The sequence below is a fragment of the Puma concolor genome, chromosome B2 (assembly GCF_028749965.1).
Source record: "Puma concolor isolate L17-30 chromosome B2, mPumCon1.1.hap2, whole genome shotgun sequence".
Taxonomy (NCBI): Eukaryota; Metazoa; Chordata; class Mammalia; order Carnivora; family Felidae; genus Puma; species Puma concolor.
The window spans coordinates 21,995,355-22,020,261 of NC_141671.1; the positions used below are offsets into that span (position 1 = coordinate 21,995,355).

The window sequence follows — 24,907 nt, forward strand, 5'->3', positions numbered from 1 at the left end:
TGGGGAAGCATTTTCTATAGGACAAGTTAGTGCTTTTGGGGGCCTCTCCCTTGCCTATAGCAAATTTCTCAGGGTGTGAAAGAAAAATCAGACTCCATGGAGTTCTTTTTGCTTTTTTTGGTATATCTTTAATCTGCAATCATTTCAAGGCCTTGGTTTATTTTTATATGTTACTCATCCACTTTTTTGCTTTATATTTCATTTTATCCTGTATTTAAATCTTCAAATTTCAATATCACCTTGAGTGTTATCAGGGTTATTCCTCATGCCAAAAGCTCAGAAATACTGGTGTATTTATGTAGGTTTATCTGGGGTTTTTTTTCCTTGAGGTACTGTTATTAGTCAGAATCCTGGTAGGAGGAAGGTGGCTGAGTTGAAAAGAACATTAATGAAGCTCTTCGGGCAGAGTTAAAGGAAACAACTCCGGATGGCAAGGCACCTGGGAACCAGGAACAGCAAGGACCTGTGACCTCCCTGAAGCCTGAGGGGCCATGAGGGGTGGGGATAGGGTTGTCCGAGCCTGATAAGAAATGTACTGGAAGGGGCTCTCACAGGACGATAGCCACGTGGGAATACAACCACCAACAGCCCTTTGGAGAGACACGAAGGAAGCAGAGAGAATAAACACTCCAACTGTCTTTTCTCCCACTTGTTGGTTTCCTAGTGGTGCCTCTGATTGGCCAATCTGGATGACCCAGTCCACAGAGATTAGCGTCCCTGACACAGAGAAGGGCAGTGAATAGATCTGGATTGAGGTGGGAATAAAGCACAAACAATAACCAACATCAACTTCTTCTTCACTTTTGGCTGTTGAAATTCTCATTAGGGTATCAATAGATGAGCAACTCTCAGTAGATTATCAATGGTGATGAGTACACATGAATGCATGCCAATTCTATTCTTGTTATGATGAAATCAATTTTTGCTCTTCCTAGAGATACGTATATAGTTTTGTTTGTTTTAGGAAGCTTCTCTTTCTCCTGCTTGATCAGTCTGGTGTCCCTGTACAGAGTGGACAACTGTCTTTAAAAACCTGAATGCCCACACAAAGAATATATTGGAAATGTTAATTCTCAGCCCCCACATGACATCTACTGAACCAGAAACCTGGTGGGAAGGGTGCCCACTGATTTGTGTTAACAAGCCCTCCAGGGAGTCTGACGCATGCTCGCGTTTGAGAAGCGTGGGGCAAGATGTTGTGCAGAACATTTCTGATACTTCTCTCACACCACACCTTTTTGTTCTGGGTGTTGCTGTGGCAACCAGCAGTGCATAGGTATAGCCTGACCACACCTTGCTTCAGCTGCACCACATATATCTTCTCTGCCTCTGGGCTTCTCTTCCACTGCGGTGTGGTGTAACTGGGGGGAGCATGCTCAACTCTTCCTAGGCATGTGCAAACCTGGAAATGCTAAAGTGTTCATTAATAGTCCTGGGGCAGCCTTGTGGACCAATGGAGGTTGGGAGCCAGTAGATATATATCTCTCCCATGGTCCTAGGGTGAAGGCGCATTCAACATGGCTCCTCAGTAGTTTCCAGTGGAACTGAGCTCCATTTGCCCAAAGTACTAACAAGCTCAGTAATACTCCTTTGGATTGGCTTTCTGTCTTCCCAATCACTTTCTAAAATTAACCACTACATGCAAACCCTTGTCTCACGCTCTGCTTCTTGGAGGAATCCAAGCTAAGACAAATGTTCTTTCCTCATCCTTTAGCAATATTTTACTCAATAGTGCTTATTTTTACCATCCTAGCAGTGGCTATAATCTCTCTGGCAATATGGTTCCATAGTTCTCTGTCTCCCCAGTAGGTTAGTATTCTTGAGGTCAGGGACCTTATTCAAGGAATGAATACTCTTCATTCAAGGAATACTCCCCACCCACCCTTGTCCTGGCGGGTTTTTGTATAGTGCTGAGCACAATAAGTGTTGAATTTAACAGACTGTCAGCCATGTCTGATGACTTGTAAAGTCACATTGTAATATTCTCAGTGTGTCTGACTTTGGATAGTGTTCTCCTTTATTGTTACAATCTTGAAGTTATGGCCTTTCTCTTTGAGCTATTTTCAATCAAGTTGTTGCTCAAAAATGAGGTTGGATTGCTTGTGACCATTCAGTACATCCAGGCCCCACTTCACGGACATTGAGCTGTGAAGTTGTAGAAGGTCCTATGTTCAGAAGGGTCCCACCCTTGGATAATGCTTGGCTCTTGCCAGTTGGAACAACTTCTTCTCCTCCTCCTCCTCCTCCTTCTTCAATGTTTACTTATTTTTGAAAGAGAGAAAACACATAAGGAGGGGAGGGGCAGAGAGAGAGGGAGACACAGAATCTGAAGCAGGCTTCAGGCTCTGAGCTGTCAACACAGAGCCTGATGTGGGGCTGGAACTTACAAACCATGAGATCATGATCTGAGCTGAAGTTGGTCACTGAACCGACTGAGCCACCCAGGCGCCCTGCCATCTTGAACTTCTTAATAATTTTATCTTTGTGGTTGTGTTTTGTGAGTGAAGTTCAAAGGACATTGGAATATACATGTGAGCAGAGGAGATAGACATAACATATGCATCTATCCTTCCCTACTTCCCAGTGTAGTTGTTCATGATGTTCCATGAGCACAGAGTCCCAAGCCGAACCACACACAGGAAGCCAGCAACACTTAAAATGAGTACCAGGCAAGTGTGTAATGTTCATGACTGAGCAATCTGAGAAGGGGAAGGTAAGTAAGGAGAGGAAGTGGGGAGAGAGGGTAAGAGGCCATGCTTTCCAGGTGGAACCAGAACATGCTTCCAAAGAAAGAAGGCAACGGTGTTCCAAGAAACACTGGAGACCAGGGAACCCTATCATACCATTTCTCGCTCATTTTACTTCCCTGTATTAGCTCACCACTTCTTCTGAAAATGATGATATAGAAGAATAGGAAAAGGTAAGGTAACTCCATCCTTTTCTTTTGGTCTTCCTTACCTATCAATAAGCTGAAGAAAGAAAGTGTTGGTAGAATGGGCACATAACAAAAGGTGCAATAAACACAGTTTGGTTAATTTTGTTCAGTGTCTCCATTGTTCTGATAAGAATAAAATGGATGTATGAGCTATAAATTCCAGTTGTTTAATTTCAGTGATTCTGCATACCAGCTGAATGTTGTTATGTTCGCACGTAAAATGATCATTTTATGAGATAAAGATGAATGGGAAGATTTAAATATATTCACATGTGAAAAGATATATTCATAAAAAAGAAAAATAAAAAATACATTAAAATTTGTGTATAATGAGCCACACTGTATGTGTGTGTCTCAAGTATGTAAAATAAAATGCTTTAATAAATAAGAAATAATAAGACTAAGGTGAGCTGCTTCTATTCCCAGTTAGAATGTGCCAGGCTTTGGGAATAAAAAGATAAAAGCCATCGTCCTTGCCCAAGGACTTCACAGATTAGCAGGGGATTCAGACAATCAACTCAACAATCAGAGAAGAGGGTGGTGAGAGCTCTGAACATCTAGCTGCTTGGGGATCAGGAGCAAAGACGGCAGGCATGTCAGTGGGGGTCTGGATGCTGGCTCATGTAGCCCTGGTCACCGGTCACACACACACTCTAGCATGGCGCTTGGCACACAGTAGGCACGCAATCATCAGAGGAATGAATCTGATTCAGGGTAGCTTTCTGGAGGAGGTGATTTTTTTTATGTTTTTATTTTATTTTTGAGAGGGGGAGAGAGAGAGAGAGAGAGGGAGAGACATTGCACGAGTGGGCGAGGGGCAGAGAGAGAGGGAGACACATGATCTAAAGCAGGTTCCAGGCTCTGAGCTATTAGCACAGAGCCCGACGTGGGGCTTGAACTCATGGACTGCAAGATCAGGACCTGAGCTGAAGTTGGCGCTCAACCAACTGAGCCACCCAGGCGCCTCTGGAGGAGGTGACTTCTTAACTGGAAGTTCAGTACCCTGAGCTTGTGGACACCCCAGTTGCTCCATTAACCTCCAAACATCATGTGAGTGATGAATATTTCTTTTCACGTGCAAATATATTATAAGTTGTGAAGAGAAGAGAAGCCTAGGTGAAACGGTATTTCCAAGAGTCCCTTCTAGGATGATGACCTTTGTGTCCAACGTCAGGAGGGAAAGGAAACATTGGGGCTCTCATTCCTGCCTTAGGTGTTATTCTTAATTACAAGGACAGGGTTTAATTTTGCATTATACATTTTATGGTTAAGAATTAGAGAAGTCTTTGTGTATTCCTCATCCAGATGCAATGCTTTCATTTCATAAATCCATCCATATAACCTATTCTTTTTTTTTTATTTTTTTTATTTTTTTCAACGTTTATTTATTTTTGGGACAGAGAGAGACAGAGCATGAACGGGGGAGGGGCAGAGAGAGAGGGAGACACAGAATCGGAAACAGGCTCCAGGCTCCGAGCCATCAGCCCAGAGCCTGATGCGGGGCTCGAACTCACGGACCGCGAGATCGTGACCTAGCTGAAGTTGGACGCTTAACCGACTGCGCCACCCAGGCGCCCCCATATAACCTATTCTTTTTGCCCATGTACTTCATATTTATTTGCAAGACACTCAACAGCCTTCATCCCTGAGAGAAAGAGTTGTTCCACAAGGCCCTCCTCAGGCAGCCCCAGAACCTCCGGAAGGTGACATGTGGCAATAACCATCATCCACAGAGCTTCCGAAGCATCTCACCTGCCCAACCTTATGGCTCTTCTGCTTGGTGTCACCGTTGTTCATGTATTAATTAGGCCGGGAGTTTCTTGAGAGTGGCTTTGTGTCTAAGTCACTCCTGGAATCCAGTACAATGTCTGGTACATAGAAGGAGCACAAAAAAATGGGGTTGGTTGAATGAATGACCTAATATCATCTGACTGCTCCCAAGCTTCTTTAACTATGGTCTTAGGTGTCTCACCTCTTTATCTTATTTATCACTCTTTTCCTGACACTTTTTAAATATAGAACATACACACATTTGCACAGGCTCACCTCCCTCCCTCCATATACACACACTAGCTTTGGAAATGCACAGTGAACTTGACTGAAAGATTTTGTCAGGGTACTTACACTTGTTAGGACAGTTCACAGAAACATAAAAAAAATGATGGATTGCTTCGTCCTGGCCCTTACACATCTTAGCTTGATGGAATGTCTTGGTGGTATCTGATTTCAGAGCACACCTGTAGACCTAGTGACAGCCTGTGCTCCTGAGTGGGTTTAGGAAAGCACTTATTTATTATAAAGTTAAAATTAAACTACACGTTTTTACATGTTGTTTAGTGGCAGGAGCTGATGCAAAACTTTGTCAACACAGAACTTTTCACACCTCGGGTTCCAACTTCAGTAAGTGGATTGCCGCATAAGACTGGTGTTGGTTTTCGGCACTGAAAATGAATGAACTAACTTGGGAAAACCCAAAGGCATGGCCCTTTACCTTTCTTTGAGTTAAAATCCTTTGATTTTAAAAGAATCTGGGTCACTTCTCTCTTTTGATACACTTCAGAGCTTCTTGGTTCTACTTCCGGATCAAAGTAGGAACTCCCAAGTGCCGTGGCAGCGAGGTGACCCGTCTTTCCAGGAAGTGCCCTCATCTGGGATGTGAGGGCAAGCTCCCATCTGTGGTGCTAGATGTAACCGTCTTCACTTCCTAGCCGAGAGCTCTGCTGCCCACGGGGTTGTGCGGCCTGTGTGTCCCTTTGTCTGCTAACCATGTCTCATTGCTTTCTTCACGACAAAACGTCCTACTCACAGTGAAGGGCCCCGGATGTGCCCGTGTGAAACTGCTCACCGCACCGGGTTCTTCCCACCACCACACTCCCATTGATGACAGTTCTCTGCATGCAATTTCTCCTAAAACTATCCACTTTTGCAGGGCCAAAGAAATCTCTCAGCATTTAGCATTACAGAGGCAGCTATGGTCTCAAAAATAAGATGGAAACTAGGATGTAGAGCAAGAGAAAGAAAATGCTGATTGAAATCGAAAGCTAAAAGCTAATGAGACACTCACACCATGGATGGGATGAGTTCCCTGCAGGAAAGCCACCAATGGTAACATGGCCTGTATGATGTTATGATTTATGGTTATTATGATTATTACTTTATCATCCTTTAGGCTTTTAGATATTATAAGGTTTTTTTTTATACATGATTGTTGATGTTTTTATTATTATTACTTTAAATGTTTATTTATTTTTTGAGAGGCAGAGCGTGAGTAGGGGAGGGGCAGACAGAGGGGAGACACAGAATCCAAAGCAAGCTCCGAGCTGTCAGCATGGAGCCCATTGCAGGGCTCAAACCCATAAACTGTGAGATCATGACCTGAGCTGAAGTCGGAAGCTTAACTGGACTGAGCCACCCAGGTGCCCCTGATTGTTGATCTTTAACCATAAGTAGGTATTGTAATTTTTTTACAAATGAGGAAATTGAGGCTTATAGAAGGTAAGTAAGTGATCTTGTACCAGGACACCTGCCTAGCACCCAGAAATCAACACTTTCAAGGTGGCTGGGGGTCATGGAAACTGATACCACCTTTTGGGAGGCCACGTCTCAGTTTATTCTCAGGACAATGCTACCTTACTATAGAATGGCTAAATATGATATATCTATATTATGGAATATGGGCTTGCAGTTTTAAAATGAAGTGGAGTCTACTTATTGTTTTGAAAGGATCCCTAAGAAGTACTTTCAATTAATAAAATAAAGTTGCAGAATAACACTTAAGGTATGATCATGTTAATATATACGGATAAATATCTGCATGTCTATCTATCTATCTATCTATCTATCTATCTATCCATCTACCTATCATCTATTTTTATGTATATATGAACATATAAAAGCACAGAAAAATACACACATAACTACCAATATTCCTCTGCATGGAAAGGTGGGGACATAAATGTCGACTTTGCTTTTAATTCATTATTCCTCAGGGTTGATTGTTTTAATTAAATGTGTCACTGTATTGCTTGTGTGATTAAAATCTAGTAATACAAATGGTACTGTAGTAAATAAACTTGGTTATCCTGTGCTAGTCATGTCATAATCAGCTCCTTAACTAGCAGTACAACTGTAGTTGAAAAAACAAGTGGAGGAAAAAACTGGCTCAGTCGGTTAAGTGTCTGACTGTTGGTTTTGGCTCAGGTCAAGATCTCATGGTTTTTGAGTTCGAGCCCCATGTTGGGCTCTGCACTGAGTGTGGAGCCTGCTTGGGATTTTCTTCCTTTCTCTCTCTCTGCCCTTCACTCCCTCGTGCTCCGTCTCTCTCAAAAAAAAAAAAAAAAAAATTTTAGAACCGCCATGGAGGAGGAAGAAGGAAGATTTTCATGAACTCCTCCCATTTTGGCACAGCACACACTCTCTGGTTTTCCGTGTCTAGTGCTGAGCTTCCTAGTAAAAGGGAGAGAGAGAAACAGGGACTGAATTCAAGAGTTCAAAGATGATTAAAGAAAGAGCTAGAAATTAAGACACGGTAAGAGCAGAATACAGTCATTCCAGTAGACAAAGAAGAGATCTTAGGATATTACAGACCCTCAGGGGCTCCTGGGTGGCTCAGTCGGTTAAGTGTCTGACTTCAGCTTAGGTCATGATCTCATAATTCGTGGGTTAAAGCCCCATGTTGGGCTCTGTGCTGACAGCTCAGAGCCTGGAGCTTGCTTCGGAGTCTGTGTCTCTCTCTCTCTCCACTCCTTCCTGACTCACACTCTGTCTCTCAAAAATGAATAAACGTTAAAAAAAATAATATTACAGACCCTCAGTGACGACATCCAAGGAATACCTACCACTGGTTCTCAAAGTGTGGTTCTCAGGCGAGCAGCATTATCATCGCGAGGGAACCTGGTAGGCATGCAAATTATCCAAGCTCGTTCCAGACCTACCAAATGTGAAACTGCAGGTGGGGCCAGCCATGTTTTGACAAGCTTTCCAGGGAATTCGAATGTGCGCTAAAGTTTGACAACCACTGCTTTCCACCAGTGCTTCTCAAAATTGAAAATACATCTGCATGGCCTGGGGATCTGGTTATGCAGCACATTCTGACTTAGCAGGGATGGAATGGAGCCCCGACACCCTGCACTTCTCACAAGATCCCTGGTGAGCCCCTGGTGCTGTGGCTCAGACTACATGGAGTCACTTCAGAAGGCAGATTGAGTGTGCATTCAATGACGAGAGTGTTTCCTAAGGAAATAATGCAAATCTTGTCAGCGTTTTATTTCATTTTTATTTCAAGGCCATGGGCGAGACTAATGCCGCTCTCTTTGAAGAGCTTGCTCTCTGGGGTTCTGGGGACGCGTTGAGGAACAGTGCCGTATTTGTGTATCTGTAGCTTTGCCTTCTGAAAGCTCCAAAACATTCGCTGCCACTCCTGACTTTTTGTGAACAGTTCCTCTTTCCAGATGGAGAAGCTGAGGCTGGCCCCCAGAGCTATTTGTGTTCCAAGGTCAGAGAGACCTGGGACAGCCTGGGCTGGCGAAGCCCTCCTGACCTGGCTGGAAGCTCTTCCCACCCGCCCCTTGCGCCTCTCTCAGCAGCCTGCGGGAAGTGGTGATGGAGCTCAGAAGATTAGCACGGCCACAGCTCAGTAGTAAAACCCAGAGCAGCTCACTCTCCAGGCTCGCTGGTGAATAAACAGGGATCTTTATCATCCTTTCCGTCAGAAAGCATTTATTTAAAACCCCTTGGCTAACTCACAGGGTGAGCTGGCCTGTCACACACCATCACATGGGATGGAAACTGGTAATTAAATTTAGCAACCCACCTCGGCAAATCCAGACGGAGATGTTTACAGGCCAGCACGAAAGGAGCCAGGAGTTTTCACTCCTAAATCAAGAGGTTTCCAGAGAAAGTGAAGTAAGGCTCGGTGGGTTATGCTGAATTATGGGCACCTGTTCCCATCAATAACTTGATGGCAAGACTCAGAGGCCAAGAATGTCCGCTCTGCACACAGCCTGATGGAGGGCTGTCGGCCTCATTGTTGAGCTGTGTGGCTCAGCAGTGGGGAGATGCCGAGAGGGAGGCGTTTGCTCCAAGGACAGCTTGTTTGTTTACCGACTCTGGGGGCTGAGGCAGACAGCAGTAACCAAAGAATAAATGTCATTTTCCCTACACACCCGGCAAAAAGCACTGCGGTTGCAACATGGAGCAGCTTAAGTAGATTTTCGTGATGGCAAAGAGCAAGGTGGGCATATCGAGTCAGGAGTTTTGCTAGTTTGCAGGGTGCTGTCGGAATTCTAGCCTGGATGCCTGATGCAGCCCCTGCCTGCAGTCCAGGAAGCTTTTCTGTTATAAGGTTCTACTTTCTGGAAAAGCCCTTGGGTTGAAAAGTGAGCAAAAGTGGAATTTTGTGTATTTCTGGATTTGGTGGCCTGTGTCGGGCTGTCTAAAGTAGAAAGGACCTCTCTCATTTTAGCCAAAGACTCGGCCAGAATCCCCTGCTTTTGTGTGCCTGGGAGCGTGACTGTCAGAGGGAGGGGAGTATCAGGCCTGTGCACAAGCTAGGCTCCAGTTACACCTTCTCCAGTGCTTGACGTGCCTGGTCAATTACACCTGCCCAGCTTCTGTAAGAGCTTGTCTTTGACAGGAGCCCAGATATGTGGGTGGGACGAAGAGGACCCTGGCAATCCTCAAGGAAGGTGGTGGGTGCCACTCCATCTGTGTGAAAGCATTCCACCGTCCAGGTGCAGATAAACATGTTTGAGCTTCAGCAACACCCACATGAGTATCTGTTCTCCCACCTTACACAATAGCACCTTACAGAAAAGGGAACAGGACTTCGAGTGTCGTCAACTGGGCCCTGCAGGGAGGAAAAGGCCAGCTGATAATGGAAGCCACCCCAGATTAGTGCGAGGGGGACTGGCTTCTTATTCAAGCAACCCTGGTGAATTTCCAGTCCCAGCGAGTGATGCTGGAAGGCATCAAAGTCTTCAGGGCTGGTAAGACCCTCACAAGCTGTAGTAAAGAGTCAGGGCAGAGTGATTTCCTAAGCTGCGTGTTCTTATCTACGTTTTCTATCATAGCATAGCTCCTTTCCTTATCTCTGCTTTCTCTCTGTTCCTTTTTCCTTGCCTCCCTTGTTTTCCTTTCATTTGTTTCTCCTCTCCTTTCTAGGCCTAATGACAAAAGCACGTCACCTACAGATGTTCCTGAATGGCACCGGGGCCCTTGGGCTTAGGAGGTAAGTGGTCCTCTGTGGCTCAGTTGAAGCAGGTCAAGGCTGACACTCCTGAGGCCTTGAATCCGATGCCAGCTTGACCCACTGTGCTGGTCGCTGTATACTTTCAGTGCCTGGGTTTCTCTCTCTGTAAAGTGCAGATAAAAGTCCCTCCCCTTCCTTCATAAGAGGATGGTCTGTATGACTAGGTTGGATATAAGATCATGACTCAGGAAGACCATGGTGTGAATGCTGGGCATTGCCCTCATTGTACATTTATGTGCACAATGGTTACCTTTCAGCGTGCTTCTCCTGGAGTTCCTCATCATGTCTTCCTGGTCTTGTAGGGCAGGTTGTAGTGGAAGAATTGTGTTTGGCACAAGGTCACACAAGGTTGGGTGCCTCAGCTGAATCTAAACAAAGAGCAATTGAGTTCCTAACCTATGTTCAGCTCATTGGACCACAGTGACCTCTGCTCTCTGTACCTGGAAACCCAGCCCTGGTGGAGGAAATAATGCTCCTGCTTCCCCAGGTGGAATGGAAACCTGTTACACTGCCTCCTCCACCCCATGGCTGGGTGAAATCCAGCTCTGTTTGCATCTGGTCCACATCTTACACCTACCCAGCACAGCTTGCTCCTTGCCAAGAGAAAGCTTGGGGCAGGGCTGTTCGTCAGGGGATGCTCAGTCTGGCAAGGGGGTAACCAGCGGACACAGATCCACTTTTGGGGTTCAGAAGTGATGGGGTGGCCTGGAAAGTGTGAGCTTTACAGCTTAAATTAAAGTGTTTCCATTGTGTCCAACTTTAACTCAATTCCTTTACATATAAGGCACCTAAAGCAGAAATGGCAGGACAGGACAAAAAAAAAAAAAGTGAAAAAATCCACTCTAAGTCTGGGATGGTTGCAACATCCATGGCTGGATTGCCGGTCTTTTGCCTGGATTCCCTTGCCCTACTTTGGATTGCAACAGTCCGTCTTGCAAACTACATCTCCCAGGCTCCCTTGCTGCCTGGTTTCCAGCTGGGTTCAGCCCAAGGGGGTTCAGTGAACAAGGATAAATCAGAGGGCCGGAGGAAGGGAAAAGCTGAGATGTTTCCCTCTGTCTCACTCTGAGCTGCCCAGGGTTCCAGCTCCACCAAATGGCCCAGAGTTCAGGTGCTAACAACAGTCCCTCTCCAAACCTAGGGTGCTGGGATCCTGTTACTTCTGCCTGGGATTGGCTTTTTGGCTCTTCCAGCATCTGTAACCAGTTCCCCGACATTACATTTCCTCTGTTTCCTGGCTAGGCACTGTTTCCCTAACTGATAAATGGATGGAACTTCTAGAGGTGCCTGGTCCCCTTTACAGATGAGGACCCTAGGGCCCAGGGGAGCCGTGGGCCTGCCTGTGGAACCTGGGGCAGAGGTGAAGCTGGATCCCAGCCCTGCCCCTCACCCTCCAGTGTTGTGTACAGACAGGGTGGGTGAGCCTCCTCACGCAGGGGGCCCTTGGGGTCTGAGCCCAAAGTCGGCCACACTTTACTGGTCAGGAGAAACCTAGAAATAAAGCTGTAATTGCTAGCTGACGCACAGAAATGGACCAGATATTCTAATCAGCCGGAAAGTCCCTTCCTTTATAAGAAACTTGGTGTCAAGGTATTAAAGAGGGATCTTCTTATTTCTCCTTTCTATTTGCCTCTTTAGATTTTGAGGAGGAGCCATGGTCTGGGGAATCTTTCTTTCTTTTCAAAAAAGTTTTATTTATTTACTTTGAGAGGTGGGTAGGGGCAGAGAGAGGAGAGACAGAATCCCAAGCAGGCTCTGAACTGACAGCGTGGAGCCTGACGTGGGTCTCAATCTCACGAACTGTGAGATCATGACCTGAGCCGAAATCAAGAGACAGATGCTTAACTGACTGAACCACCCAGGCACCCTGGGGATTTCTCTTTTGAAGAGAAACAGAGGCCCTTCAGCTCTTCTCTGGGAGGTCTGGGTGCTGCTGGGGGGCACCATGGCTCTGTCTAGAGCACCTTTTTCTTTGAGTATAGCTGACACACACCTTCCATTAGTTTCAGGTACAACATAGTGATTTGATAAATTTATATGCTATGCTGTGCTCTCCACAAGGGTAGCTCCCATCTGTCACCATACAATGCGATAACCGTACCATTGACTATATTCCCTATGCTGTGCTCTTTATCCCCATGACTTATTCATTCCATAACGGGATGCCTGTATCTCTCAGTCCACTGCACCCACTTTGCCCACCCCCAATCCCCTCCATGTCCAGAGCATCTTGTAATGACTCCTCGGGGCATGTCTAGAAGACTGACCCTTGTCACCAACCAGGCCCCAGCTCCAGGCAGCCGGCGTTGACATTAGATTGGAGCCCAGCACCTGTTCCAGCCACCCCCCCCTCCCCCAACCAGCCCTCCCTGCAGGGCACTCCGCGGTCAGCAGGGCCAGCAGAGCCCTAGAGGGGGCCCTCCTTGACAACCGCTCTTTGACTCATGCATTATTCAGAGGTCCCTGCCTGCCGCCTGCATAGCTCCTGGAAAGGTTCAGCTCCAGCAGCCCAGGCAGATCCAAAGGGATTTGTGACTGGAGAAGTTTCTCTTTTAACTTTCTTTTTAATTGGAATAAAATAAATCACATAAAAGTTACCATCTTCGCGGGTTTTGAGTGTAAAGTTCACTGGTGTTGAGCACAGTCACGTTGTTGTAGAGTTGCCTCTGCCATCCATCCCCAGAACTTCTTCATCTTTCCAAGCTGAAGCCGGCACCCATTAAACACTAACCCTCCTCCTCCTCCCCTCCCCACCCCCCAGTCCCGGGCAACCCCCACTCTACTCTCTGTCTCCGTGAATTTCACCACCCCAGGAACCTCATTTAAGTGGACTCATCCAGTTTGTGTCCTTTGTGTCTGGCTTAGTTTCACTGAGCATAATGTCCTCAAGGTTCACCCATGTTGTGACCTATGTGACAAGTTCTTTCCTTTTTGAAGCTAAAGAATATTCCACTGCACATAGGGGCCACTTTTGTTTATCCATTCATCCATCGATGGTCACTTCTACTCTCTACCTTCCAGCTACTGTGAATAATGCTGCTATGAACATGGGGTACAAATATCTGTTTGAGACCCTGCTTTCAATTCTTCTGTGTGTATACCCAGAAGTGAAATCGCTGGATCATATGGTACCTCTGGTTTTAATTTCTTGAGGAACTGGTATTTGGTTTCCCAGAGCTGTGTGATTTTACATTCCACCAACAGAGCACAAGGGTTCCCTTTTCTCCACATCCTTGCCAACACTTGTTGTTTTCTGTTTTTTTTTTGACAACAGCCATCCTAATGGGTATGAAGCATCTTTTACCTTTATAATTTAATATTTAAAAAATGTGTTCTGTGTGTGAAATAAAAATTTCAACATCAACTTTTTTTCCTTTTCCCAACCTCTCTGTCTCTGTTTCTAGAGACAACCACTGTTTCCACCCAAAAGAATGCTTCTGGAAATGGTCTATGCATAGCTTATGTGTATATACTTCTTTTTTTTAATTTTTTAAACGTTTATTCATTTTTGAGGGACAGAGCATGAGCAGGGGAGGGGCAGAGAGAAAGGGAGACAGAATCTGAAGCAGGCTCCAAACTCTGAGCTGTCAGCACAGAGCCCGACATGGGGCTCGAACTCACAAACCATGAGATCATGACCTGAGTCAAAGGTCAACTGACTGAGCCACCCAGGTGACCTTATACTTCTTTTTAAAGCAAATAAGACTATAGAATACACATTATTTTGTGTTACCTTTTTTTTTTTGCCTTTTAAAAAGTTTATTTATTTTGAGAGAGAGAGAGAGAGAGCAGGGGAGGGGCAGAGAGAGAGCAAGAGAGAGAGAATCCCAAGCAGGCTCTGCACTGTCAGTGTGGAGCCCAATGCGGGGCTCGAACTCATGAGCAGTGAGATCATGACCTGAGCCAAAACCAAGAGTTGGACGCTTAACCAACTGAGCCACCCAGGTGCCCCAGGTTACTTTTTTGTTTAGCTAAACATGGCATTTTTCATGTAATAGATTATTCATATATATATATATATATATATATATATGTATATATATATGTATATATATATATTCCTATATCTATAGGTGACAAGAGATTTAAATCTGTATAGGACATTGAAACTATAATTAGAATCCTAGAGTCTTCATCCTTCCAACTTAATACAGGAAGTTTGGACTTTGGGAAAATAACACACTCCCAGCCTGTCATCAAACACATTAATATTTCTGTAGCAAAACATAAAGATAAATTACACGAAGTGGGATAAAGATTCTAAATAGCTATGCACTGGTCATAGTCAGGTTTTGCCACCAAATGAGTTTAAAAAGCTTTCAGTTTTCAGAGCTCGTTGGATTTCACACTTGCAGATAAGAGATTACAGGCTTGTAGTATTTAGAGAGTGCCAGATCCTGGATTGGGAGCTTTGTTTTCATCTTATGTTTGCTTCTCGAAACAATCTCATGAGATAGAAACTTTACTGGTGGGGAAACTGAGGCCCAGAGACAGAAAGTAATTTGCCCAAGCAAGTGCGTAAGCTGGTACTGGAACCTAGGTTTGCCTGATTCCCAAGCCCAGGCTCTTCCCGTTATGTCCCAGGAGATGACATAACCTTGTCTGCCACTGATCAATAGTGCCGCTTCACTCTCAAAAGAACTGAGTCTTGGGATATAAATTACAGGGTCATAGGGCGCCTGGGTGGCTCCGGAGGTTAAGCATCCGACCTTGGCTCAGATCATGATCTTGTGGTTCATGAGTTCAAGCCTTGCATCGGATTCTCTGCTGTCAGCTCAGAGCCCACTTCGGATCGTCTGTCCTCCCCACCCCTTTCTGCCCCTCCCCTACTGGTTCTCTGTCTCTCTCTCCCAAAATAAATAAAAGCTTTAAAAAAAATTACAGGGTCACACCCACCATACCCTTGGTGACTGAGCTTTTCGGCAGGTGAGACCTGGCTCTTGATTCCTGTAGACATTGTTGGAGTTTAAGACAGCCTTTCTACTTCCCTGGCCTGGACTGTCCATTTTTCCAGCACTTTATAGCTTATAAGAAAGGGTGGACAGCCAGACAAGCTCTTCCTCTTCCATGAAGACTTCCCTGAATTCTGAAACCTCAGAGGAGCTCATGGTCCATACCACACTGTTTACTTCTTATTTTGTGGGATTATTTGTTCTAATTTATTTTTAAAAATTGCGGTAAAATACACATCAGTAAAATTTATCATTTTAACTGGTTTTAAGTGTACAGGTCAGTGGCATTAAGTACATTCACACTGTTATGCAACCATCACCGCCATCTGTCTCCAGAACTTTTTCATCCTGCAAAACTGAAACTACACCCATTAAAACACTGACTCTCTCTCCCCTGCCCCCGTTCCCCCCTGCCCCCCCCCCCCCCCGCAGTCCCTAGCAACCACCCTTCTACTTCCTGTCTCTATGAATTTGATGACTCTAGGGACCTAGTACAAATGGAATCATCCAGTATCTGTCTTGTTGTGACTGGTTAAATTCACTTAGCAGCATGTGCTCAAGGTTCCTCCACGTTGTAGGAGGAATGTCCTTCCTTGTTAAGCTGTTCCCTCTGCTTAAGTTTTATGTAAATGCTCTGAGGACAAGGGCATCCTCGAAGGCTGCCCTTGTGTGTGGGTCTCACACAATATGGCCATGATTTGACGGCTCAGTCAGTATCAATAGGTGCACGATGGGCAGATTGGAAACTTTTAGGGTTGTGACTGCCCTGAGAGTAAGGCCAGAGGGGGCCCCAGGCGGGCTGTGGCTTGCTCTCTGGTGGCATTTGAGCTTTCGACCACACCTGTGCTTTAGTTTTGCCATAGATTAATGATTGACTTATTATGTGGAATCAAGGGGTAGATGTTACTACTGTGTCTCATCAGTTCAGCAGCATCGCCCTTCAATCAGGGTGTGATGAGTGTGAGGGTGTGAGTACATGCCAGTGAGTGCTTGTGTGAGTGTGAACATGTGCGAGCACGAATGTGTGTGAACTCAGGTGAGTGTGAATATGCGTAAGCGTGTGAGGAACGTGTGCAATTGTGAATAACTAGGAGAAAGTGTGTGCGTGTGGGTGTGGGCATGCGTGTGTGAGTGTGAATGTGCATGTGTGTGTGAGAACATGTGTGAGTGTGTGAGTGCGTGAGAAAGTGTAGGGGGTGGGCCGCCTGGGTGGCTCAGTCGGTTAAGCGTTGGACTTTGGCTCAGGTCATGATCTCATGGTTCGTTGGCTCTGTGCTGACAGCTCAGAGCCTGGAATCTGCTTTGGATTCTGTGTCTCCCTCTCTCTGCCCCTCCCCTGCTCACACTTTGTCTTTATCTCTCTCTCAAAAATAAATAAACATTAAAAAAATTAAAAGAAAAAAAGAAAGTGTGGGGGGGGTCACTCTGCAGTTACAGGGTGGAATGGGGACAGTGGATGATCTCTCTTCCCATTCACTCGGGCTTAACATGAGCACTGGGCTTAGAGAAATTATGGATAAGCTAAATTCTAGATTTGAGATTCTAATGGGGCTTCAGTGGTTCTAAATGGAAAGAGGAAACAGTTTTGAGTTTCTTTCTCTCACTCTTTATATGAAGGTGTATTCTCTTCAAAGGACAGGAAGGAAGGTGCTAGATCTGGGTCTGTGAGGTCTTTTATCTTTTATGGCCAAGAGAGTCCCCATACCCTGGATGATGGAGGGGTGGGTGGGGGGACGAGCTAGGTGGATGATGGGGATTAAGGAGGGCACTTGTTGGGACGAGCACTGGGTGTTGTATGTAAGAGATGAATCACTGAATTCTACTCCTGAAACCAATACTACACAATATGCTAATTAACTTGAGTCTGAATAAAAAAAAAACAGAGAGTCTTCGTACCCTGATCCTTCCTTTCTGTGGGACAGCCACTGTCCCATGTGCTTACGTCAAAACATTCAGGTGAGGGCTTTCATCATCCTGCTTTACTGTTCTGGAAAAGGAGGCACAGACAGGTTAAATGATGTGCATGTGGTCACAAAGCTAATTCAAAGAAAAGCAGTCTTGCTTTGTGGGTGAGGTTTGATTAGGACCCAGTGTGGGGTCGAGTTTGGGCTTCTCAGCCTGGGAGGTATCCTGGTACGTCTGGTTCAAACTGCATCTGACTATAAGGAAGTGGCTGTAAAATGTCTGCTCTGGCAGAAGCCCAGGTCTGGCACAAGCCCATGTCTGGCAACTTGACCCTGCCACTTTCAGACAGAGGCCTGGTTCTGGCCATTCAGCTTGCTTTTCTCTCACTTAGCGAGAGGGCACCTACAGAAGGAGCCCTGCAAGATGGTCTTGCCAGCCCTGCATATGCAGGGTCTCAGCATCACCTGGCCGCATGTCAGGGGAGCTGGTTTGCTCTGAGTTTGACCTGGAGTTCTAGCTGGGCCTGGTGACCCTGACACTGTCCCAGCCCTCGTGTGGCATCAGTTCAAGTCCTGATATCCACCTGGTGTTGCTACAGCTTCTCAGAGGCCCACAGCTATGCTCAGCACTAGGAACACTGCCCATTCCAGAAGCTTCCCCTCATGCATGGGAAACACATTTTCCCGGGTGGAGGAGGGAAAGGTGGCGGCCATGGTCTGGGTTCATCATTTGGTGGTATTCTCTTCTTGTTACTGAGCTCTTGTGAGTTACTGAAAACCAACAGGAAGCGGGCAGAGTTTGAGCAAGGAAAACGGAGCCCCGCGCTAGGGCACTGCCGCCTCTAAGATGCCATGTTCTAAAAGGCGCATGATGCCCCTGGAGCTTTGTGACACAGGGGTCTGCAGAGGCTTCTCTGTGGAAATGCATGCAGGGCCTTGATCGATCACCCCAAACCAGTCAGAGATGGGCACAAGATCAGAGCTAGAAGAGTTCATGTGTGTATGTATTTATGTATGTGTGCATGTGCATGTGTGTGTGTATGAATGCGTGTCTGTGTGTCTACGTGTATATATGTATATGTGTATGTGTATATGTGTGTATGCATGCATGCATGTATTGTGTAAGTCTGTGCATGCATGTGTGTATGTATGTGTATATGTATGTGTGTATATGTGTATATGCATGTATGTGTGTATGTATTGTGTGTCTGTGCATGCATGTATGTGTGTATGTGTATGTATTGTGTGTGTCTGTATGTGTATGTGTATATGTGTATGTATACATGTATGTGTGCATGTATTGTGTGTGTGTCTGTATGTATGCATGTGTGTGTGTGTGTGTGTGTATGTGTGTGTAGCAGTAAGGTGTAGGTTCCAACCTTTCCTCAGATGTTGGGAAGAAGCCATGCCTGCCTGTATCTGCTCCCAGCCTTTCAGGAGCCCCACAGATCCGGCCTGTAGCACAGGCTGGATGATACAGGAGGCCTCTGGCTGTCAGGCCTGGAGCTTGTGTGCAGGTAGAGGAGCCCTGGGCCTGCTGCTGTGCAGCCTGAGTGTGCAGGAGGAGGAGGAGGACGAGTGGTGGAGGGGGAGGAGAAGGGGAGGAGGAGGAGGAGGAAGAGGAGGAGGGCGGGGGTGTGAGCAGAGGCTAGGGGGGTGGGCCTGGCAGTAGCTTTCAACCTGCTGCCCTGAGGGCGGGGCTTGGGCAGATGGGCCCTTGGGTCCCAATCCAAGTTCCTTTTTGAACAGCACAAAATGGTTCCGAGACAGGCAGAGAGTCTGGTTTTACTCCTTCTGTCGCTAGGTTGTAGAATCTGTAGTGCACATTTACATTCTAACCTCAGGCAGACATACTGTTTGTTGCAGAGGCTCTAAGCGCTTTTCCCGCACTCTGCCAGCCATGAAAGGTCATCTGAGGCTGGGCTCACTCACACAGTCCCCAAGGCTGATTGTGGGACATGGGTCATGGGCCCGCTGCGTAGCTGTCATGGTACCTGCTCAGAGACGTCTCCCAGCTGGTGGTGGTTGGTGCTGGGCCCAGGTCCCCAGCTCTGCTGCCTGTTCAGTGCCCCTTGAAATGCACCCAGAGGTGTCTGTCTTCTGGCAGGGCTCTGACCTCAGGGCGGTGGGGCTGGGGAGGTCTTGGGGAAGTGGGGGTGGTGGCTGTGCATGGCATGGCGGGGAGAAGGCCCCCATGAAAGGCTGTCCTCTGTCTATGGAGCCTGTGGGTCTCCAGAGCTCGCTTGCACAATGCTTCCTGCGAGCGTTTTCATCATAGGCTTTAGCAACTGTCATGTCAGCATATGACCTTTAAAACTGTTGAAAAGGAGCCACTTCTGGAGAATGTGCTCACGAGGAGCAACCCTTCTCCCTGCCCCCTGTTTGCTGCTCAAGGACGTGCCTGCCTGCCTCATGGGCTAAGGCAGCCTGCCACTGGTGGCCTAAGTCGGACCTGGAGCCCATTGCTTGGTCACCTGGCATCTGGTTTTATTGTAGTATTATTATTATTAACTGTTATTGTTATTTTGCCTCAGCTGTCTTCTGTGCGTGTGGTAGCGAACTTAGCATCTCTTTATCTCCATGAAGACCCAAGATCCACACTCTGTTTCTCCCTCTGACCCTGCTGTCGCCTCCAGGGACCCCCTGTCTCCAGCAGCTGTCCCCTGCCACACACATGCATGCAGACATTTTCTGAGCCTCAGTGGGGCTCCCTGAGTGGCCTTCTCCCAGGCACATAAGGCCGGGATTCAGGTGGAAGGGAGAACACAGGGCATCACTGATGGGATCTAGCACTGGAGGGTACGGGGTGGGGGGGAAGGGGAGGAGAGGGGAAGGGAACCCTTTCTGAGGAAGGAGAGGTCAGAGTCATTGCCATTGCTGTAAGACACCAGTGGGAGGGATCCCTAAATTCAAGGCAGACCCCAGAGCCAATTAGGGAGACGGGTGGTGGGGAGACCTTTTCTCTTTGTCATTCTGATTTTGGTGGTTCTTCCCTGGGCTATTGTGCAGCTCTTTGCTGAGTTCTTGGGGTCCTTCAGATTGGAAATAGGGGATTCAGAGCTTCTCCTAGGTGGACCCAGGGTCAGCCTGCTCCTATGCTTGTGCTGGAGTGGGACAGCTCCGGGTAGGGCAATCGCCTTCCCTCCCCCACGCCCGTTTCCCCCCAGCCTCTGGAGCTTCCCCTCCCCCCATTCCCCACCCACAGCCAATTAACTCCCACTTCTACTGGCTCTACCTCTCCATCATTCTTGCTGCACATCCACTTCTTTCCATTACCCCCAGTTCAAGAGTCAGCAACCTGCAGCCTGCAGCCTAGGTCTGCCCATCCACTGTTTTGTAAATAAAGTCTTATGGGAAAATAGCCACCCTCCTTCATTTGCATACCTCCCCTGCTTGCTTTTTTGTTGCAATTGCAGAGGTGAACATGTGCCCCATATTTACTATCTGGCCCTTTTACAGAAAACTTTTGCCAACCCCTGCCCTAATTCATCCTTATCCTCTTTTAATGGGATTATTGAACCATCTTTCCAACTGCTGTCCCTCTCCCCTGTCTGGCTCCCTTCCAATCCATTTTGCACTCTGGTGTTCCTAAAATAACAATCTGCTGACGGTACTTTGCCATTTGCTTCACTGGCTCCTCAAGCTTTCTGGATGGATTCTTAATACCTTCTCCTGGTTTGCTGGGTTCTTCCACCTGGCTCCATGTTCAACCACATGTGGCTTCCAAGTGCACTACGTTCCCAAGGCACCTGGGCCTCTTTCCCAAGGTTGAGTTGTTTCCTCTTCCTGGACTGACCTTTCTCTCTGCTCTAGCCTGACATGCTCTCATTCCACCTTTCTCAGGAAAGCCTCTTGACTTCTACAGACTGGGTTAGGAACCTCGTCTATGCGCATTCATGGTGCTCCAGAACTCTTCCTTTATAAGATATATCTTGTTAGAGTGACATTGTTTATTCATTCACGCACACATGCATGTATGCATTCTCCATATAGATCAGTCATTCAACTAAGGATCTGGATTAAAAAAAAATCCCAAGCTCCCTGATGTTCTCAGAGTTTATAGGCTGGTGGAGGAAATAGAAATGAACCAATATTAAGAAGTAAGATGGAGAATATTAAAGAGGAGAATACCCTAAGGTAGAAAAAAATAAATCAGGCAGGAGGAAATGAAGTACCCTGAAAGTGTTGACATTCTAGATGGGGTGACCAGAGATGACCTCATTGTGAAGGTGGTTTGGGGTAAAGACTTGAATGAAGGGAGGGAGGGAGCCATATAGGTATTTAGGGAAGAGCATTAGAGACAAAGGAAACTTAAATACAAAGATGGAAGGCAAGAGAACATCCATCTTCCGGTGTGTTTCAAGACCAGACTGGTGTGGCTGGAGGGGAGACAATGGGAAGGAAGGTTGGAAGGCCTTGTAGGGCTGTGCAGACCTTGACCTTTATTCTGAGAGGCATGAGACCCCATGTAGCTCTCACTGTGTGGAGGAGTGGCACAGGCTGAGTTGAGTTATAATAGAGTCATCCTAGCTGTGTTCTTACTTTCCAGTAGGCAGATAAGGTCCTTGAGGTCAGGTATCATGCTTGTGGACCTTTATTCTCAGACAGCACTCTGGCTCATAGAAGACCACAACAGGTGTTTTACAAGTGGGCAATGAACGAACGAATACATGAATAAATGCTATCTCTCCACAGCTGGGTCCTGACTCCTAAGGGCTTGTGAAGTCTTCTCACTGTTAAAGGGAAGCTCTGGTTGCAGATGCTGCCAACAGCCAACGTTAGCTGTCTGCTTGAACGTCACTATGGCAGCAACACACATCCAAACCAGTTTTCCTTGTTGCCACAGAAAGGACTGTTTAATGGATCCATGTCACCCTGAGGGAAGATTTCAGGGGTGTATCATATAGCATTGACCTTGGCCCTGCCCTGTGCAATGTTCTGCTCAGTGACAGAGATGAAGCTACAGAGAGTTATTACCAAAGTTAGAGATGGAGGTGGGAGGGATAGATGATTTGTTGATGGGACAGACTCAGGATTTAAAACTATCTTTGTAGGGGGCACCTGGGTGGCTCAGTCGGTTAAACGCCCAACTTCGGCTCAGGTCATGATCTTGCAGTTTGTGAGTTCGAGCCCCTCATCGGGCTCTGTGCTGACAGCTCGGAGCCTGGAGCCTGCTTCAGATTCTGTGTTTCCCTCTCTGCCCCTCGCCTGCTCATGCTTTTTCTTTCTCTTTCAAATAAATAAACACTAAAAAGACGTTAAAAAAACCCTAAACTATCTTTGTAGGTTCAAGATTCCAGCCAAGAGGCCCTATCTGTAGGAGAAGGTAAGTAGAGAGCCATATTAGGTTCTATGTCAAAGCCAAAAAAATCAACTGCAAAAATTGAATTGGGAATATGTAGCTTTAGTAAGTGATAAACACTACCTGAGTTAAAAGTGTAAAGCCATCTTCAAAAATCCTAAAGCAATGTTAGAAGCCATTCTAGAAGTGTATTCACAGATGCCAATTATCTGAGAGTTGTAATCCTCTGACTGGGTAAGGCCACGCCCAGGACTTCACGTCCAGGCCTGGATTAGACACCTAAAGAGTGCTGTGAACACGCTGGAGGGTGACAGAAGTATACTGAGAGAACAGTCGGTGTCTGGTGAAGAGGAGTCTGGGGGTGAGGTCCTGATAGCTCTCTTCAAAATGTCTGAAATATCGGGGCAAAAGGGCTTAGTTTTGAGAGTTTTTCTGAATGGCCTTAAGGGGTTGAAATAGGGCCAGTTATATGAGTTCAACTGATGGAAACACTGTCTAAACATCAGATGGGTTGCCTCAAGGCCTCTTTCTGTGGGGGTGAGGCGGGGGGTGGGGAGGAACAACCGTGGGCAGAAATGCTTAAGCATCAGAGAAGCACTTTTACTAGATAATTTAAAAACCCCTTTTCACACTGGGATTCCATGCTTTTTTTGCTTCTCTATTACTGTGTGTTGCGGAATCTGATAGTTATTCCTTATATCCACTTCGTACTTTTTCTTTAGTACTAAAACCCAGTATTTTTAACATGCTTTCTGCATGGAACAAGGTCTACTTTCCACAACCTTCCTTGGAACTAGGTGGGGCCAGGGGCTAAAACTGTGGCCAGTGAACTAAAAGTGGAAATATCAAGTTCAACTTCTGGGAAGTAGTAGTCAAGAGAGGGGGTATACTCTTCTTTCCCCTTCTTTTTTGCTGTAGGCTGGAATGTGGATGTGGTGGCTGGAGTGCAGTAGTCATTTTGGGCCATAAGGTAGAAAGTCTATGTTGATAAGGAGCCTGGGTTCCTGATGATTGGGGCTGTTATTACAACTCTAGTCTGTTCACCTTTCTTCTTCACTATGTGAGAACATAATAAAGAACATAGTAAAGTGCAAACAATGTGTTTGTAACAAACCACAGTTATTTTGGGTTTTCTGAAACTTAGGAACCCACTCATAACTAATCTACCATGGAAAGTACACACACACACACACACACACACACACACACACACCCGAAGGAACACTATTGAAATGAAGGACATGGGCTTCCCAGTTGGATTGCTTTGCTCCAAATTCTAGCTCCACTACTTTCTAGCTGTGTGCCATTGGACAAGTTTCTTCACCTCTCTGTGCCTCAGTTTCCAAACTTATAAAATGGGAATGATATAACAATTATGCAGTTTTCGTTTGTTTTTAGAGAAGATTAAATTAGAGAATACATTTAAAAACATAGAACAGTGATTGACCCATAGCAAATATTTGATACATATTAGCTATTATTATTTTTAAAAATTTATTTGTTTTGAGAGAGAGCAAGGTGGGGGGAGAAGAGAGAGGAAACAGAGAATCCTGAACAGGCTCAGCACAGAGGCTGATGCAGGTCTGGATCCCATAAACCATGAGATCATAACCTGAACTGAAACCAAGAGTCAGATGCTTAACCAACTGAGCCACCCAGGCACCCCTTAGCTATTATACAGACATAGTCCACGTTTGTTTATACTTTGCCTCTCCATACTGACAACTGTAGAGTTGTACTGTTTTCTCTTATTCATTGGTTCATTTGATAACTTTCATTAATGTCACAAGAAGAAACAGTAGAAGAACATTCAAAATATGCATACACAATCAAGATTTAATCTTAAGACAGTCTGCTTTAAGACATGAGGTTAAGGAATGAATTGTATCTAGAAGGGTGGGTCATTAGGATTTGCTGTGTGTTCTGAATTTCTTCCCTGTTTGGGTTACTCATTTCTAAATTGTATACGAAATACAGATTTCATAGTGGTAAGCAATAATTGGTACCTAGAGAAAGAGTTTACTTCTCTCTTAAGGTTGTCTTCCAGAGTTTCTTAAGAAACCCAAGTTGGAACTTTATTTATTTATTTATTCATTCATTCATTCATTCATTCATTCATTCATTCATTCATTCATGGGATGTATAGGTGAACAAAGAGGGGTACACACCCTTAAGATGATCTCAGCTAACAGAGAAAGCAGACATACTTTCTGTAGCTCTCTGGACGTGCCTCTTCTTATGTCTGGTTTTCTGGACCGTGGGTGTCAGAAGGTGAGTAAGAATTTGCCAGGAAGGAAAGGTGGGGTGGCACTTCTGGGAATTTATCCCCCAGAGGCACCTGCACATGTGTGGAAGGATGTACATACATGGTTATTCATGGAAGAGTTGCTTATATATAGTAGGGGAATTCTGGAACCCGCATGTCCATCTACAGAGTCCTGGATAATCTATGGACATCCTCAGAGTGGAATACTATGCAGCTGGAAAAAGAAAGGGGTTGCTGTCTGTGCACTGCTGGAACACACTTTCCAGAATATACTATTAAGTGAAAAAAGAGGCAAGGAG

The 24,907-nt window shown here is 45.9% G+C and overlaps 1 long non-coding RNA gene across 1 annotated transcript; it reads left to right on the forward strand.

Moving 5' to 3' along the window:
• The first annotated feature begins 7,542 nt into the window (after positions 1-7,542).
• LOC147580786 (uncharacterized) lies at positions 7,543-24,235 on the forward strand. Its single transcript, XR_015251085.1, has 4 exons — positions 7,543-8,839; positions 10,097-10,163; positions 22,327-22,366; positions 23,261-24,235. It is a non-coding gene; the product is annotated as an uncharacterized LOC147580786 (long non-coding RNA).
• Positions 24,236-24,907: the final 672 nt, after the last annotated feature.